The 14,258-nt window shown below is 36.5% G+C and overlaps 1 long non-coding RNA gene across 1 annotated transcript; it reads left to right on the forward strand.

Moving 5' to 3' along the window:
* Positions 1 to 9,681: 9,681 nt before the first annotated feature.
* On the forward strand, positions 9,682 to 11,237 carry LOC119783136. Its single transcript, XR_005280756.1, has 4 exons — positions 9,682 to 9,752; positions 9,846 to 9,933; positions 10,548 to 10,637; positions 10,834 to 11,237. It is a non-coding gene; the product is annotated as an uncharacterized LOC119783136 (long non-coding RNA).
* Positions 11,238 to 14,258: the final 3,021 nt, after the last annotated feature.

Here is a 14,258-nt window from a genome sequence, read left to right on the forward strand (position 1 = left end):
TTTGCCCGGTTTATTGAAACTTTATTCAAGTCAAGTGGAAAAAAATCTTTATCAGGACACAAAGTGCCGTTGCGCTGATTTCCAAACCTCTACACTGCAAAAAATATAAATCTCAATAAGTTATTTTTTCTTAAAATAAGTGTGTTTTTCCTTGATTTGAGGAGATAAGTAAGACACTTTGCCAATGGAACAAGACAATTTCCTTTTAAAATAAGAAAAAACTATTTTATCGTCTTATTTCAAGTAAATATTATCTAACTATCTTATTTTAAGAGTGAAAATACTCATTCCATTGGCAAATCATCTTATTTACCTGCTCAAATTAAGGCTAAATATACTTAATTTAAGCCATTTTTTACTTATTTCTGGATTGTTTTTGCAGTGTACATGCATCATGCTTTCCACAAACGGATGGAACGATAAAGTTATTGTTCAGGAAATTAATCATCGGTGAGACATCTTTTAGTCCCTCTATTATCTTTAACGCTTAAGGGAGTATGATGACTGCAGTTTTTGCTATCAGTTAACATAACAGAAATAACTGGAGCAGAACCTGCTGATTTTTCCGTTTGAAATCTTATTTTTCCAACTAACACTTAAAAAGCGAGTCTTGTTTGTAATCAATATGTAGCAATTCAGCTTAGAATACTTATAAATTTAAAATATTGGGTAAAATATGTTTTTAAACACAATATTGCAATCAAGTCTTTGTAAGCCTCATGAATTAAGTTCTGCATTTGTACAAAATAAAAACATACACCACATAAAAACTGAGTACATTATCTGCATTGCAGGGCTTTTGTTTCTATTTAGATTTTACTTTTTAAGCCAAAAGAAATGTTAAGTATCTTAATTATATTTTGAAGTATTTTTAGTCATTTCAAACATAAGATCGAGTGTGTTTCTGCATTATCACCATTTGATCACCTGAGGTCACTGTTGCATTGGGGTTAGTGTTTAAACAGAGAACATCAGCAATTATTACTCAATGTTTGTGCATATGATTGGATTAAGATAACTAATCTAGTTTCAGTATGACAGCTCAGGTTAACCCTGCCAGATCAAATCAATAGATGCATGCAAAATGATTTATTCTGAAATGATTTATATATTTTATGGCAGTTATATCCCCCGAGGGCGTTTCAACTTTGTTAGTAGCTTATCACTGGTTAAATTAATCAGACAACTTTAAAATAAAGGGGTCAGAGTAAGTATTATATCCTTAAAGGTTGTTTTTTTTCTTATAGTTTTGGCAGGGGGAAATGCATTTATTTCTGTAGGGTTTAGCTCTGATTGCTGTTTATTGTTCTCACAAAAGAACAGAGGAAACATTAATGGAGGCACTCTACACTCTCATCCTTGTGGCAGAATGAAAATAGAGCATTACGAATCTGCTGTGCGTTCTGTTTTGTAGTGCATACATATGATAAAGTATAAAGTGGAAGGAAAGTTGCATGTTCTTTAAGCTTTACGCTGAAATGCTTTGCCTGCTGAGGGTATGTGTTTAACCATTGAAACAAGAACAGATTCAGTTATGGTTGTCAGCTCTCCCTTGAAAAAGAGAGACTTAAAAATGTATTTAATTAATCTAAATTTACCATATACAGGTGCTGGTCATAAAATTAGAATATCATGAAAAAGTAGATTGATTTCAGTAATTCCATTTAAAAAGTGAAACTTGTATATTATATTCATACATTACATACAAACTCATATATTTCAGATGTTTATTTTGTTTAATTTTGATGATTACAAATGACAACAAATGAAAATCTCAAATTCATCATATCAGAAAATTAGAATATTGTGAAAAGGTTCAAAATTGATGGCCCCTGGTGCCACACTCTAATCAGCTAATTAACTCAAACCACCTGCAAAAGCCTTTAAATGGTCTTTCAGTCTAGTTCTATAGGCTACACAATCATGGGGAAGACTGCTGACTTGACAGTTGTCCAAAAGACGACCATCGACACCTTGCACAAGGAGGGCAAGACACAAAAGGTCATCGCTAAAGAGGCTGGCTGTTCACAGAGCTCAGTGTCCAAGCACATTAATAGAGAGGCGAAGGGAAGGAAAAGATGTGGTCGAAAAAAGTGTACAAGCAAGAGAGATAACCGCACCCTGGAGAGGATTGTGAAACAAAACCCCTTCAAAAATGTGGGGGAGATTCACAAAGAGTGGACTGCAGCTGGAGTGAGTGCTTCAAGAACCACCACACACAGACGTATGAAAGACATGGGTTTCTGCTGTCGCATTCCTTGTGTCAAGCCACTCTTGAACCACAGACAGCGTCAGAAGCGTCTTGCCTGGGCTAAAGAGAAACAGGACTGGACTGCTGGTGAGTGGTCCAACGTCATGTTCTCTGATGAAAGTAAATTTTGCATTTCCTTTGGAAATCAAGGTCCCAGAGTCTGGAGGAAAAGAAGAGAGGCACTTCATCCACGTTGCTTGAAGTCCAGTGTAAAGTTTCCACAGTCAGTGATGGTTTGGGGTGCCATGTCATCTGCTGGTGTTGGTCCATTGTGTTTTCTGAGGTCCAGGGTCAACGCAGCCACATACCAGGAAGTTTTAGAGCACTTCATGCTTCCTGCAGCTGACCAACTTTTTGGAGATGCAGATTTCATTTTCCAACAGGACTTGGCACCTGCACACAGTGCCAAAGCTACCAGTACCTGGTTGAAGGACCATGGTATCCCTGTTCTTAATTGGCCAGCAAACTCTCCTGACCTTAACCCCATAGAAAATCTATGGGGTATTGTGAAGAAGAAGATGCAATACACCAGACCCAACAATTCAGAAGAGCTAAAAGCCACTATTAGAGCAACCTGGGCTATCATAACACCTGAGCAGTGCCACAGACTGATCGACTCCATGCCACGCCGCATTGCTGCAGTAATACAGGCCAAAGGAGGCCCAACTAAATACTGAGTGCTGTACATGCTCATACTTTTCATGTTCGTACTTTTCAGTTGGCCAACATTTCTATAAATCCTTTGTTTTTATTGGTCTTCAGTAATATTCTAATTTTCTGATATGATGAATTTGAGATTTTCATTTGTTGTCATTTGTAATCATCAAAATTAAACAAAATAAACATCTGAAATATATGAGTTTGTATGTAATGTATGAATATAATATACAAGTTTCACTTTTTAAATGGAATTACTGAAATCAATCTATTTTTTCATGATATTCTAATTTTATGACCAGCACCTGTATAATAGAACAAATTAATGTGTTTGATTCAATTTAGGTTTGAGTAAAATGTTTAAAACATTATTAAATATAGTGAAAAAAAAGGGCAAATATAAGATGCATCATGGAAGAGAGTGCCTGGCCAAGGAGTGTCAGTTATTTATTTTTCAAAGAGTTGGCAACCCTAATGGATCTGTGTGTGGTTAATTATTCTGAGTTCAAGGCTGAACCATGATTCAGCATGATAAGTTTTCTGCAATATTTGCCTTTCTTTTGCATGGTGCCTCCAGCTATATACACTCAAACCTTACAGGAAATGATCCAAACTTCTGCTAAGATGGATTTACGTCACATTAGGAGTCCTAATGTTTACGAGAACTTTCAAAACATCTCCATTATAGAGACTGCTCTGTATTTAACTCTACTCATATTCCCCATAAACATTGACCAGTTCCTCAGTCCCTGCTGGAGAAATGCATTCCTATAAGATAATAATGAAGCTACTATGTCTAACCCTCAGTGGTGAAGTAGTCACGATACAATTCAGCATCAATATTTACAACAAATGACCCTTTGCATGCAATCAATAAAATCCTCGTCTCATCTGACCAGAACATCTTTCTTAATCTTTATTGTTACCAGTGCCTAAAGACAGACTAAAATAACAACACACTATTCTTTTTTATTTGTTTTTGCCCAACAATGGCTTTTCTCTGGCCCTTCTAAGACCTGTCTGACTGTTAGCTGTCTTAATGACAGGTCCTCTCTTCTGAGTGGTGGATATTTTATAAGGCACTGTGGATTGTTCACTAATAGATATTTGAGAGAATTCTGGCAGTGAACCAAAAGCTTGTTTTTACACATTCAAAGCTGGATTCCTCTAAAAAGAATTTGATATAAATTCCTCTGGGATATTGACCATGATAATGAGGGATGTGAGGGATCCCTTTTTAGGCTGCAAAAACAAACTAACAAAAAGAATAAGCCCAACCATGCTTGCCTCAACTGTTTTATATCCATCATTGTTAAGGCTACATGTTAGAACTGATTGTACAGATGTTACTGTATAGCAAATATTTTTTGTTTTTTTGAATTGCATTTTTTAAACATCTCAATTTGTGGAACTTAGGCTTTTAAGCTGGAAAACACCTGAAAAAGTTAAGGTATGAGTAAATAATGTATTTCATCGTCTTCTGTACTTTTATTTAAGGGGATTATTTAGCTAAAATTGCATTTAAAGAGAAAAATGTGAAACATTTTGAGGAAAAAATAAGTTATTTGAAATATTTTAGTTTTTTTATAATTGTAGAATATAGAGCTGTACAGCAGATTATCAAATGCATTATTTTGTCTTGAGAAATATCAGTCCTCGAGGCAAAGGATTTTGATAAACTTGGATGGTTTTATTTAATAAACTGAAAATTTGTGACCCCTTTCCAGCAGAACCACTTGGCCTTCCTCTACTCCAGCCCAACGAGTTTCTATCACTAGTTGTTAGTGAAAGAAAGTGATTTCTGATTGAATCCACTATGCCCAGGAGTGGATTCAATCAGAAATCAGTAGGGACAAAAAAAGCAAGACAACAAAAATGAAAATGTGAATCTGTGGATGTAGGTGTGTGCTGATTTTATGCAAAGGTAGATTTGTGGTCTCCCAGCGAGCCACTTCAACCATGCTTAAGATCTCTGATCAGCATAAATTCAAGGGTCTTTTAAAGTGTGGACCTTAATCCAACCGAGTAATGACTGAGCTTGAGTTTTTTTTTTTTTTTTGTAAAAAAAAAAAGATGGAAAGACCTTTTATGAAAGGGGTCTGCAGGCTAGTTTGTTCCTCACTGTCATCTGGCAGATATTGATAAAGGAGGATAGAAATAGAAGGTAACTGTTCAGTATCTTTTGGATACTTCAGCCATTTGCTAAAATTGGAGAAAGATTTAGTCTCTAAGTCAGTTAAATCAATGGTTCATGATGGAGGGTTCTAAAGTGGCTGATTTGTGCCATAAACCAGAAGTTCAATATCTGCCTTTTGCTTTAAAACACTTAATATGTCTTAAGTGTCTTGCATTATGTACAGTTACAAATACTGATAAGACAATATTGCATTAATAGACAAACATACAATCTTTTTAATTATGTACAGAGTTTCATGTTTTGGTTTTATAACTTAATTTTAAAGCTCTAATGTCAAGCTATGTACTACGTGTGTATATTTCATGTAAAAAACAAAACTAAAAAACCATAGAATTTTAGTCAAATTAGATCTATAATTATTATTTGTCAAAAAGATTTCCATTTGAGGAGACCCGGCCGATTGCATCAAGTCAATGATGATGACAATGACAATGATTTTAATGTTTTGTGTTGAAAATTTGTAATCATCATAGTTTATTATATACATTTCTATTACACTGTCCATCCATCTTCTACTGCCTATCTTTCAGAGTCAAAGTGTGCTGGTGCCTATCCAGCAGCAGCCTGTTGGCAAAAGAAGGAGAACCAGCTAACCCAACAGGAGTACTTTTGGACTGTTGGGGGAAGCTGGAGTACCCAGAAAAAGCATGCAAACTTCAGAAATTTAACAACCTTTCTCAACCTAATTCTAGGGTGTAAATTCCCTTTTATTTCAATGCCTGCAAACTTCAGGGGGCTCTATGAAGTTTTGGCAAGAACACTGTCAGTTCAAGTTAAGGAATTATGAAGTTCTGCTGTTTAAGGAAATAATGCCAGTTAAAGACATAAAAGCAAATCTAGGGATAAAATTGCAAACATGAAGAACAATGTTTACTTTTAAAATTCAGATAACAGAGAGAAGTGAGATGAAGATAATGTGGGTGAGACTGCTTTTGTTTGCCTACAATGTGGAGACTTGAGGAAACATTTCAGATTGGGTTGCCTTGTCAGCATTCAGAACACAAAAGCCGAAGTAAACAAAGATAAAGAGAGAAACATTGAATCTGTCTCGCGTCTGCTGACAGCGATCATTCGGAGGAAAAGCATAACCCGAGCGAGCAAAGAATGTTATCATTTATTATCTGCCACACAAAGATGTCAACAAATCATCTTCACAGCAAAATGCATAATTTGCAATTCTGCGTTGTAAGGAGCAAGGTTATTTATTTACAAAGACAATTATGAGGCTCACTGTTTATCATTGTGGAACAATCCGGTTGGAAAATGACAACTAATTAGAGAGAATAGCTGGGATTTGGAGCCACTAAGAAGGTTTTATGTAACTCGGGTAAATTTAAATTCATGTCAGCCCAGGATTTGTTTGTTCAGTGCTGTGAACAAATATTAGTCCACCAAAGAGATTTTCTCTGTTTTACAACTTGTAACAAAGAGATGTCTGACATGACTGAACAAATTCTAAGATCAGACAGAGATAATCTGAATAAAAAGGAATTTTTAATTCTTAGGAGTAAAAAGTTTATCCTAGCCTGTGCTTAATGTTAATTTTACTTTCTTGTCAAATCAATATCTAACTAATTACCCACATTTTTGGACGGTGAAGTAAAACTTCACTGGTCCTGCCAAAGCTGTAAGCAGAACTCATTAATAACATGAAGAAGGCTAAACATTCTCCAAAATAAAATAAAAAAATCATCATTCTGAAATATATTAAAAAGCCAATTCTAAGGATTTAGCTCTACGTTGAACACAGTAAAATAACTTTTCTTGTATTGGGGAAGAATACAAGAAAATGTCACATGATATTTATCAATTCAAGCATGAATTATTTTAAATGTACCTGCTGATCTAAAATATTTAAGTGTGATAAAAACAAACCATAGGGAAACTCTGAGAAAATCAGAAATGTAAATGTGGCACAGGTGTTCAGAGAAATATGCTAGTATTTGTGTTTGAGGACCTTCATCTCTGCTCATAGATGGATTAAGGAGATTCTCTTTTGCATTATTTCATTAGTTCTGCAAGATTGTTTTTCTAGTTTTTTAAGCAAATTTACAAATTACAGACTTAACCTTATATTGATCCCTATTTCATTATTAATGTAAAAATACATGAAGTTTGCATATGGCTGCTCAGACGTTCCTTTCATTTGACACAAAATTTATCCAAAACAGCTTTGAGCTGCAGCTTTTTGCAGATATTATTGAAGTGGACGTAATGAGGTATTAATGGTGTCAAGACCAGACTTATTGGCCATGACAAAAAACCCACTGAGACAAAGACTTAAGAAAAATAAGCCACATAATTTATTTACTAAATTAAATTACATTCTGAGGTGTTTGGTTAGATGTGTCAGTATTCCAGCAGGAACTGAGAGATAATCCGTTTGTGTCAGTCTTCAGTCAACTCTTAAGATCCTGGGAGGACTGGCCAGGTGCTTCTAGTCAGGCTGATTGCTACAGCTGTTCAGGGGCTGCAGAGAGGTTCCATAAACAGGAAGTTTAACTACAGAAAAGTAATATGATATAAAACCATTTGTAAAGTGAAAATACAAAAGTCAGCAGAGTGACATCACCTCACCTTCACCTCTTACCTTACCTCTTACGTTTAGACCATTCAGAGCGATAGTAAAACTAATGGATTGTGGTCTGAAGAGACCTTGACAGATACCACACCAGAATCCAAACCAGCCTGTTGTAATGGCCAAATTAACATCATTTTCCTATTATTTTTGTTAGGTTTAACTGATACTTTTATTTTAAACTATTTTTTATGCTCAATGGTTTGTCAAAATTCAACTCATTTGCTTGCAGAAGGAAAGTTCCCACATGACTGGCATCCGCTGAGAGAAAAAAATAGCTTAACAATCTCTGAGACTGCAAAAGCTAAAGTGTTATTTGCCTTTCTGAGAAGCACATTGACAGATTGCTAAGTTCCAAGAAACAATTCGGAAGGACCAAGGCATCAGAAAAAGTTGTGCAAAAATGCCGGTAATGTCCCAACAACTTAATTAGCTCTTTTGTAGTTTTTGTAGATACAGAATATTTTTCAATATCTTTAATTGTTGTCTGTACTGGATGCACTCAAACCTGCCTTACAACATCACCCAATTATGTTAATATTACCTGATTAAACACACATTTAACCAGTTTGACAATTGAATTTTCATTTGGCAAATTATTAAACTCGACACAAATGTGCTCTTTTTTTTTTGCCAGCTCTCCAGCTAGCCTACATATTATCTGAAGAAAAAAATTATTAACACAGTATTTTTTATTACTATGTTCTACTTCCCTCCATTGATCAGACAACAGTCTGTCTTCAGTGCAAATAAGCCACAATAATGACTAATGAGTCTGATGGAACCCTATTAAAATGTAGATTCTAGACGATATGGAGAGGATTTGCAGTGCTTGACGTTTTTTAAATACCTGAGTAAGTGAATGTAAAAGATGTTTGACCCTTAATCAGAATAACTATCAGAACACCAAAAATAAACTAAATAAACTGTGTCAAAGCATGAAACTGTTTGTTGCGGCTGTCGTCTGCAATGGATAATGAGTACTCTGAAACAGAACAGATAAAAAGTATGTTGTAGCAGACTTAGAAGGAAGCAATGGGCCCACACAGTCAATAATGAGGTGTTTAAAAGGCTGAATGACAGCTGGGTTTGGAATGAAAGGGGCAGGAGGAAAGCTTTCATTAGGGTTTCCCACAAGCTGGCATGTTTGACATGTCATATTATGAGCAGCAATGTCTCTCTTTAAATGTGGCTGAAAAAGGGCCAGAAAATATGATCCAATTTAAAGACAGAGTTACAAAACTTAAATAACAGCATCTCTCACACAAACGTCTTTGGCTGCACCAAAATGTATAGCTAAGAAAGTATTTTTAAAAAGGTGGTTAAGTGATGAAGAATGCAGTCAAGTTATTAGCAGACATTTTTTAAACCATCTGTTCTGTGCTGTTAATTCACCATTTAGCCTCTATAGTTTCTAGAACAGTGACAAGTACGTGATTTGCAACCTTCTAAATAGCCATACAGCCATCTAGTGTGAATGCAGTGGAAATAAATTCTTCATAACTCACTAGCAATGCCCTTGAGGGTTTTCTAAAGTAACTGTAAGGGTAGAAAAATAAAAACTCACTTGAGTGTTCCCTTTAAACACCAAAGCACTTAAGTTGGACAAAATCGTAACCTTGATTACTTCTTTACACAAAGTTCTGCAGGGAAATGACACAATGCATTGTCTACAAAGCTCTGCCAATAGCACTTGCGAGCACTGGTGACAGGCGCGGATTCAGGCGGGGGCGCGGGGGGCGCGCGCACCCCCCTTTGGCATATGGTAAGCCGATTGGGCCAATAATCGTCCGTACAATAACGCGCAGTTCCAACCCGTATTTTACGCGAGTGCGCGTTTTTTACGTCACCGCGCGTTCTGGCTGGTGGCTGGAAACGCTCGGTGACGTAAAAAACGCGCACTCGCGTAAAATACGGGTTGGAACTGCGCGTTATTGTACGGACGATTATTGGCCCAATCGGCTTGCCACAGCGTCGTTGCGAGCACGAGGAGACCTGGAAGATTTAAGGCCAAACAAGAAAACCAGACAACCATCTCTTTTAAGATTCTGGTCCAATCCAACAAAAGGGTAAGTAGAAACCAACTTTATTTTCTAAAGGCTTATATCTATAATCTAAATAACACAGATTGAAATGTTTATATCTTGTTTTCTATTCTTCAGTCGACCTGGCACAACTACAGAAAATGACCACAATGTTACAGCGTTGACCAGTATGAACGTTCAGATATTGGAGACACACAGATAAAAGGTGTGATGATTGCTAGAAAATGTTGATAATGAGAAAACATTATCAACATTGTTGATTGTTGATAAACAAGTTGTTTAAAGTTGCAAAGTAATGCAATTGTAGAAATACTTTAACCAGTAACGGGAAAGTTATGAAAATTGCAGTGTTTGATAAGTAATAAAAAGAGTGTACAATTAAGAAAAATAAGCAACATTAGTTGCCATTGACATGCATACAATAGTTATTTTGTAGTATGTATTTTTGGGTCTAAACCTGTACCACATGTGTTGTACTGTTAAAAATAAGAATGGTATCCTTTATGAAAACATTACTAACTTTTATCAATTGGTAAGGATCCAAATCAATGAATGCTCTAAGCACATGCTTGGAGTCTAAGGGAGTCTTGTTAACATTGTGATATGATAACTACAAATCTGGTGTTATTTGTTTTCAGTGCATTTAATATTTTACAATAAAAATACAATTTACTTTTAAGTAAATTCAGTTTTGTGCACCTGGTGAAATGTGTTCAGTGAATTTAATAATTTACGATAAAAACACAACATTAAATTGTTTTGTGGCTCCTCCTGAGATTACAAGGTTCACCTGATCACAAAAATAATTTTCTTTTCCAGATGAACAACAAGGACCGTGTTTCGATGTAAAGACAACTGAAGAGCCGGCGCTCAACCAAGCAGATTTGCCCCAAACAACTTACGACATAGGTGAGTAATAGTTGTCAAAACAACTAATTTTGTTTTACATGATTGACTTTTTTGCTTAATCTTGAAATCTTACATTTTATAATAATTATTTCATACGGTAATAAAGCAAGACTATACAAAATCTTCATGTAGGCAGATTTACAACTCCACCAGCACCCATGCAAAATTGACAATGTAAATATCAATGTTATTACAGATATATCAAAGGCCAAGGACCGGATTAGTGAAATGGACGACTCTGAAAAATTCCAACTTCTTCAGACCAGAAAACCACCCAAATCTTTCAATTTCCCTGCCAGAGAATTTAAAGACAACCGAAGAGCCAGTGGGGTGACCAAAAGAACATGCCAGAGGGACTGGCTGGACAAGTATGACTTTTTATCATTTTTACATCATATAAAGATGATCTACCGTCAGGATCAACATTCAGGCAGGAAGTGAAGTTGTGGCACACAAAGTGGTATCATCAGTGGAAAAACCCTAGCCTGACGTAGTCCGACTCAATTCTAGTCAGAATATGAGTCTGATGCTGCTCCATAGAGCTGTGATTATGGGGTGGTTTCGAACGAACCAGAAAAAAAAAATGCCTCTGCACTCAATATATAGATAAATCTACAACCAATAAGAGCAACGGAGTGCGTGACGTATGTTAAGCGAGGCATAGTTGTTGTCCACAAAAATCAAAGCGTGCAGTTGCACGCCTAGAATAAGAAGATGAGCCTTGATCGCGTTTCTCTGTTCCTCTTTTAAAATTAATTTGCTGTCGATATCTTCTAGAACAGACCTAATAGCAGAATCTACTCACCTCAACTCTCCAGCGGCAGCCATTATTGTTGTCACCCAAGCGCGCTTTGGTCACGTGGTTGATTACGTTACTGTTTATCATCTGTCCATCATCGTATAAAGCCCGCCCTGACAATTTGATTGGATCGCCTGACAGTGGGCAATAATACTCGCGCTACTATGGAGCAGAGCCAGACCGAACTTCCCCGACCTTAAACTTTGTGGGCGGGACTAAGTTCGGAAAGGCACCCAGGCTAGAAAAACCCCGCTCTCTCCCTGAAATTCTAAAGATAACAAATATGAAGTGCTACCCAAACATTTACAGGTGCTGGTCATAAAATTAGAATATCATGAAAAAGTAGATTGATTTCAGTAATTCCATTTAAAAAGTGAAACTTGTATATTATATTCATACATTACATACAAACTCATATATTTCAGATGTTTATTTTGTTTAATTTTGATGATTACAAATGACAACAAATGAAAATCTCAAATTCATCATATCAGAAAATTAGAATATTACTGAAGACCAATAAAAACAAAGGATTTATAGAAATGTTGGCCAACAGAAAAGTATGAACATGAAAAGTATGAGCATGTACAGCACTCAGTATTTAGTTGGGCCTCCTTTGGCCTGTATTACTGCAGCAATGCGGCGTGGCATGGAGTCGATCAGTCTGTGGCACTGCTCAGGTGTTATGATAGCCCAGGTTGCTCTAATAGTGGCTTTTAGCTCTTCTGAATTGTTGGGTCTGGTGTATTGCATCTTCTTCTTCACAATACCCCATAGATTTTCTATGGGGTTAAGGTCAGGAGAGTTTGCTGGCCAATTAAGAACAGGGATACCATGGTCCTTCAACCAGGTACTGGTAGCTTTGGCACTGTGTGCAGGTGCCAAGTCCTGTTGGAAAATGAAATCTGCATCTCCAAAAAGTTGGTCAGCTGCAGGAAGCATGAAGTGCTCTAAAACTTCCTAGTATGTGGCTGCGTTGACCCTGGACCTCAGAAAACACAATGGACCAACACCAGCAGATGACATGGCACCCCAAACCATCACTGACTGTGGAAACTTTACACTGGACTTCAAGCAACGTGGATGAAGTGCCTCTCTTCTTTTCCTCTAGACTCTGGGACCTTGATTTCCAAAGGAAATGCAAAATTTACTTTCATCAGAGAACATGACTTTGGACCACTCACCAGCAGTCCAGTCCTGTTTCTCTTTAGCCCAGGCAAGACGCTTCTGACGCTGTCTGTGGTTCAAGAGTGGCTTGACACAAGGAATGCGACAGCAGAAACCCATGTCTTTCATACGTCTGTGTGTGGTGGTTCTTGAAGCACTCACTCCAGCTGCAGTCCACTCTTTGTGAATCTCCCCCACATTTTTGAATGGGTTTTGTTTCACAATCCTCTCCAGGGTGCGGTTATCTCTCTTGCTTGTACACTTTTTTCGACCACATCTTTTCCTTCCCTTCGCCTCTCTATTAATGTGCTTGGACACTGAGCTCTGTGAACAGCCAGCCTCTTTAGCGATGACCTTTGGTGTCTTGCCCTCCTTGTGCAAGGTGTCGATGGTCGTCTTTTGGACAACTGTCAAGTCAGCAGTCTTCCCCATGATTGTGTAGCCTATAGAACTAGACTGAAAGACCATTTAAAGGCTTTTGCAGGTGGTTTGAGTTAATTAGCTGATTAGAGTGTGGCACCAGGGGCCATCAATTTTGAACCTTTTCACAATATTCTAATTTTCTGATATGATGAATTTGAGATTTTCATTTGTTGTCATTTGTAATCATCAAAATTAAACAAGATAAACATCTGAAATATATGAGTTTGTATGTAATGTATGAATATAATATACAAGTTTCACTTTTTAAATGGAATTACTGAAATCAATCTACTTTTTCATGATATTCTAATTTTATGACCAGCACCTGTATATGATTTTTCACCTTCTGTCAGTCATTCCTGTTACCAGTGCTTCTGTGGAACGTGCTAACTCGGGTCTTAAAGCAGTGACCTTTGCTGAGGTCAACAATGGGACAGGAAAGGTTTGTGGCTTTGCTACTTTTGTATGTGCACAAGGACATTCAGCTAGACATCAACAAAATCATAGACACATTTGCCCAGAAGCATCCCAGAAGGTTGACATTTGTAAACTCATTATCATCATCATAAAGTTTGTAGTAGAGAACAATATTCTTTGTCTGGTTTAACTTTGTTTTTTTTTTTTTGTTTTTCAACAGTTTATCTTGTTAAAATATATTCAAAACTCCTTTGTCTTACTTGAACCATACTTGAACCCAAGTCCTTGTTTTTTTTATTTTTTTTTATTTAATGTTCTGTGTAAATATAATTTCTGGAAATAAAGAAACTCCTTGTTTGATTAATTGTTGATAAGGATCATTTTTTTTCTTCAAACTACCTTTTAACCTTGTGCATGCTTTAAAAACTGAGAGATCCTTTTTTAATTACAATAATGTAATCATGCTAATTCTACTTATGTTCATCCATTAAAATTATCAATTATAAACCCTTGGATGAATAATTAGGGTAGCGTGAAAGAGTGAAGATGGTATTCTTTGGTCTTTTAGCCTCACATTGTCTTGACCTGTGACCCTTGACCCCGTGACCCCATGACCCTTAGGTGCGCACCCCCCTTTGAAAAATCCTGGATCCGCCCCTGGGTGACCTAAAACATCACTCAGCATCATCGTAAAGCAGAGAGGCAGTTTAAAAATGCTTCAGTAAAATGTGTTTTTCAGTTTGTTAAAGGACATAAAAATACACCAATGTTTCAATGATTGTTTTTTTGGCTTTGATTTTTTTTTTTTTTTACTT

This window comes from Cyprinodon tularosa, unplaced genomic scaffold (assembly GCF_016077235.1).
Source record: "Cyprinodon tularosa strain WSP-4 unplaced genomic scaffold, ASM1607723v1 ctg2, whole genome shotgun sequence".
NCBI lineage: Eukaryota > Metazoa > Chordata > Actinopteri > Cyprinodontiformes > Cyprinodontidae > Cyprinodon > Cyprinodon tularosa.